The sequence below is a fragment of the Amphimedon queenslandica genome, unplaced genomic scaffold (assembly GCF_000090795.2).
Source record: "Amphimedon queenslandica unplaced genomic scaffold, v1.1 AMPQUscaffold_13450, whole genome shotgun sequence".
NCBI classification, from domain to species: domain Eukaryota; kingdom Metazoa; phylum Porifera; class Demospongiae; order Haplosclerida; family Niphatidae; genus Amphimedon; species Amphimedon queenslandica.
Genome location: NW_003546314.1, coordinates 317,522 through 323,115, shown reverse-complemented (window position 1 = coordinate 323,115; position 5,594 = coordinate 317,522). Strand labels below are relative to the sequence as shown.

Sequence of the window (5,594 nt, the reverse complement as noted above, 5' to 3'; positions counted from 1 at the left end):
CTCTCATTAATTTCATCAAGGACACTGCACACTGCTACCTCAATGTTTGGGCCAAGTTTCTCGTGCTTTCTTTTAAGAACTTCTGAAATCACTGAAAATATAATCAATGAGAGTAAGTTAAGCAAAAATATAAAAGTACCAGAAGGATCCTTGAAATTCACTTTAACTTTAGTTGGTGTAAGCATCTGTACAGTATTTTCTCCTCCTCCACTATTAGGTGTCTCAAAGTATAACTGAAGTGCAAATGCATTTCCAACAATATTTTTTTCACTTATACCAGATACAACGATACTGTGATTAATGTCACAAAGATCAACATTCAAATAGTTCTCATGTATTTGCTGTGATGCCAGAATTTCTGCTATTTTCTGGAGTTCTGCTTGTCATGAAAACCATATAAGATAATATTAACTTATTACTTCTATACCTTCTTTTTCATAGTGATGAGAAAGTAACAAAAGTGCTAAAGGTGCCTGTAAGTTTAATGTAAATTCTCTCTCAAATTCTAAATCAAGGCAGCCTTCAATTAAAGCAATCAGAGTTTTCTCTTTCGTTTCTTTTGGAATGTTTTTAAGAAGAATTTTGTCCCTCTCATACTTTTTTGAATCTGGGACTGGAGCATAGCAAACATGAATTTGTGATCCTCTAGTAATCATATGCTTTTCCTGAGCAATGACAGCAGCAGCATCTAAAAATAAATGTACTAAGCATCAAACTTATGTGTAGATTTAAGTGCATACCATCTACTGATTTGAACTTGACATGCACAGCATTTGTGTCAACTTTTGTAACAGATTCAACTGATTTGGTTCTATTTCCTCCTGATCTCCTTCCCGCAAAATAAAATTTTAGTGTTTCAATATCATCTTCACCAGATACTTTTATAGTGTCCCACTGGAGCTCCAGTTGATCTTTATGAAGCGAGACTGATATAAATGTTTCCTTAATACTGTGATTTTTTTTCAGAAGCTCATCAATATCTATTTATTTTATCATAATGACAAACTAAAATACAGCTGTTATAATTTATTTAATTTTGGGTCCAAAATAGCTTTCTGTTTTTAATACTAACTATAAGGATGAATGCAATTTAAAATTTCTATGCACTACAGAAAAGAGTAGAAATTAAGGAATTTTGAAGTAAAATTATAAGCAGTGAAAGGCACAGCGACCTGAGATGATAATGGAAATGAATGACAGAGATAGAAAAAATTGGACAAAAATACTGGTAGGTCAAATTATGATAGGGAGAAAGGATACAATTGCTACAGAACAATACAAGCACTGCATATTTCATTTTACAGGTTCTATTATTGTGAATTTCCCATTTTGAATGATTTAGTCTCACAAAGCTAGAGGAAGGGTCTGGCCCACAAGACTAATACATAAAAGTTGTGCTGTGTGAGCATTTATGCCTTTCTGAACATCATTTTAAGTATGAATGCAATAGAGGGATTGTTTAGTAGTCACCATCTCAATAAATCATGGCTACATGTATGGACACTTGAGATAAAAGATATTTATAGCTTTCTAAAAATAGATTCATTGTTTACTCCCTATTCCAGGAAATTATAAACCTTAGCTGTTTACTTAATAGCGTAACTATAGTCAAAACATGCATTCATGTACATGCCACTTAAACCCAACATATAAATGCACTAGAAAACTCAAGTTGTTGCTAGCAACTTTTGTGGTTGCTAAAAATGATATAATAAAGACAATCTTGTAAAAGGTTACTGCATTAATTGACCCCAGTACTGGTTTAGCTCTGCCAGGAGTACTAAATCAGGCCAGCAAGAGTACATAATTTTATAGGGCTGTCTGTCTGTTGGCTGGCATTAAATTTGATCATTGATGCACACTTTAATTGTAACAGCCACATAACCAACTGGACCTTGGGTGTTGTGGGGGACTGGTGTCAGCCCACATGCTGTTTTGATTATACTTTGAATGCTGAGTCAGTTTTGCTGTATAAGTTTGGCATCAGTTGTCTAATTAAATTTTGCCAAGGCAGATTGGCTATTGGCCTCAATGTGCCTTGGCCAATACAATTAAATTAGCTTGCAGTGCTGAAATAAAAGAATTCAAATGTTGAATTTGATATATCTCTTCATTTTATTGTGGCATAAAATTTGCACTATCTTATAAATTTTTTTAGACCTTTACCACTACTGCAATGAGTATTATTAACGAGCCACAATCTTGTAGCATAGATGATGGGCAAATTCAAAATTGCAGTATTTCCAAGTGAACTGTCCAAGGGAGACCAATTTGTGTGAATCAGAGATATCATTTTATGCTGCTTTAAGTAGTCATGCAGAAGATTGTCATGCTTATTCATAAAAGAATTGCAAAGGTTCATCAAATGGTAATGAGTGCTAGAAAAATGGTAATGAGTGCTAGAATAAAATATAGAACACCTAAATTGTTTTGGGAATGTTATGTGAATGGTCAATGTAATCAAGCATAGAACTGTTTTGACTGTACATCTATCCCACAATAATGGCTGCTCATTAATCATAAATTATTCACTATTATTGTGAGGGTCTGTTTGCTAACTAATGATGCAGTAGAAGATGATAATGTTTCAAAATTAAGCTTACTAACGACATGTTTAAAGGTTGGTTTGACTGATCATGTCATAAGTTGCATGCATTTTTACCGTCATATAGGCTGAATAGGAAGTCAGTCTGGCCTACCCACATACACACTGGCACTCAATTGGAACAGCCTATTTTAATAAAATGGCACTTATCCTTACCTTTTACCATAATTACAGCAACGGCACTATTATTCCCTTGTAACAAGACTTCCTTCACATCGCATTCACACTCATCGCACAAATAATTCCTCACATTGGCAGTCGAAGTGCTAACTGGTAAGCCTGACAGCTTAATATGAAACAGTAAGGCCTGTGCCTCTGTAATAATGAAAAGTAAAGAGTTTTGAAATAAACATTGCTTGTTTCTCACCGTCTTTGTCATCCATCCTTCGCGATAATGAGGTTTATCTCTGTCGATCGACGCTAGCAAGACTCCTCCTCTTTTTGACTTTCCGCCGGATGCGACCCACCTTCTGCAGTAAAGAAATTTTCAGTGTGCTCTGCAGTTTTTGTTTTGTAGACCAGAATTTCTAGGCTAATATGAAAAGACCCTCTCTCCAAAAAGATTCAGTTAAAGAGGTCAGCTAAATGGCTAAAAGAGAATTTTTTATTTTTTATTTTTTTTCTGTTGTGCATCAACTTTGAGCTAAATCCAATCAAATTTGGATTTTTTATAGTGCTGGGCGATATTGAAAATTTTGAAACGATACGATATGATACGATATTGCCTAAAAATGAGGATATCGATATTCTTTATCGATAAGTTATTAAGCCACACCCATTAACTTTAATATTACTAAAATGGCTAAATAAAGCTATTTCTGAGAACAATTATTATTGAAAAACATTATAAAAACATTCTTTGGCTTCATAATACTTCAGCTACTTCATCTACTTTCCAAGAAAATACATTCTAGTAATTTTTGAGATGTTACTCCTATAGTTAATTAACCATTTATTAAGGTTATGTAACCATTTTGTGGGTGTGGCCTCGTTATCGATATTTTCTTCAAATTTTTTCGATATTGATAAGTATCGATACCGCATTATATCGATTAAATATCGTGAGTTTTGATATATCGCCCAGCACTAATTTTTTATGAATTTTTAAAGTTGCTCAAAAATTGGGCCAACAACCAAAGGCTAGCCCAAAAATGACTAGAAGAGAATTCTTTATTTTTATAATTTTTTCTGATACATATACATACATGTTAGTTGCATGGATGCATTCAAACTAATCCAAAGAAGTGTGCTGCCATTTTGGTTTTTGTTGCACCCTGATGCTCCTTCCTATAGTACTTAGGGCTGTGGTATAGCTGTTCCTTCTTTTCATCCTTATAGAATAATCCTTGGCCAAGGACATGTTTTCAGGTTGTCCCTCTCTTGTTGATGTTACAATACCTGACGTAAGTTACACACCAGGGGTGGATCTAGGATTTAATTTTTGCGGGGCAATTATGAGATGGGTGGAGTAATTAGGGGGTGTGATCAAGTAAGCTTGTGCAGAACTCTATTATCTTTACTCTATTATTTATGGCAGAACATAGATATTAGAGTACTACTCTGATTATTACTAATTAAATTATAGTATATTAAATTAATTAAAAATTATAGATATTACTCTAATATTTATGTGCAGAACCTATGCAGAACATAGATTTACTCTAATTTTCCATAGATTTACTCTAATATCTATGGCAGAACCATGGCAGACCTTTTAGGAAAGTCAAAATTATGAAGACTCAAGGCAGATTTACAATATTACGTTAGTCCTGACATTACGTTGACGCAGGAGTTGAACTCAGTTCAACTCTAACGTAAAGCATGCGTGAAAAGGTCAAATTGCTCATGCTTTTGATTAAAAGTTGACAGTACATTGGCCTAGCATCATATCGTAAATCCACCTGCTAAAATGAGCTCCTTGGTGGTTTAAAGATTGTTTACATAGTCAAGTACTGCAGCTGCTTCACAGTTTATATAGGTAAAACTAAGTTTACGTTACTCCATAAAAATTTTTGGAGGGGCATTGCCTCCCCTGACCCCCTTAGATCTGCCACTGTTGCACACTTTTATTGTGCTTCTGCTTCTTATAAAATAAAAATAAGTTTACAATTTGTGGTGACATACATGGATATAGTATTATGATCTTTATAATATATTTGAACTCAATGGCATACCTTCAATGGAGAATCCTTATGTATCATAATAATGATAGCAATACTAATACTACTACTACTAATAATAATAATAAATAATTTAGTGATGTAGTGTTATAGAATTTCCAAGTATTGTACATGTACATGATATTGCATTATTACCTTAACTCTTGTGTGTGTGTGATTGTATTTTTAGCTTTTTAATGGAGATTTTGTTGATCGTGGATCCTTCTCTGTGGAGGTTATTTTAACTCTCTTTGGTTTTAAGGTTTTATATCTTAATCTCTTTTACTGATAAGAAGTTTGAAATATACTGTATATTCATTATGTATGTATAATATGAATATTTATTAATACCGTATAGCAGGAAATTTTTGTTGCCAGAAACTTTCTTCATCTTGCTTTACAAGATATTTTTGTTGCGTTTTGCCTAACATAAATTTTCACTGTCACGCCCACTTTATTAGTGCCATGTCTATTGTTTAATGGAAGAATGTCTATGGTTTGTGGTTACCACATTTATAAAGACATTTGGAGCCCATCAGTTGGAGAAGAACTGCCCTTCTGTGTCGAGCCTGATGATGCTACAGATCGCTATGCTGTGGCTGTAGTGGAAAAGGGTGTGTCACAAATTTTAGTTAGATTAAATTTTCAATATCTATAAATTTTGTTCAAAATTTTGGCCAACGAAACAAATACAAATTAGCACTCAACAAAAATTTCCTGCTATACAGTAGCTATTACATATACAGCCCTATATAAAACCATATGAATATGAATTTGGTATTTGAGATTTTAAGTGTTGTATTTCACTTTCTGTTTGGTACATGTAGACT

At 33.5% G+C, this 5,594-nt stretch overlaps 1 long non-coding RNA gene across 1 annotated transcript; it reads left to right on the top strand.

The window, feature by feature from the left end:
- The first annotated feature begins 4,373 nt into the window (after nucleotides 1–4,373).
- LOC109581271 (uncharacterized) lies at nucleotides 4,374–5,286 on the top strand. The gene is made up of 2 exons (XR_002184577.1): nucleotides 4,374–4,799; nucleotides 4,955–5,286. It is a non-coding gene; the product is annotated as an uncharacterized LOC109581271 (long non-coding RNA).
- Nucleotides 5,287–5,594: the final 308 nt, after the last annotated feature.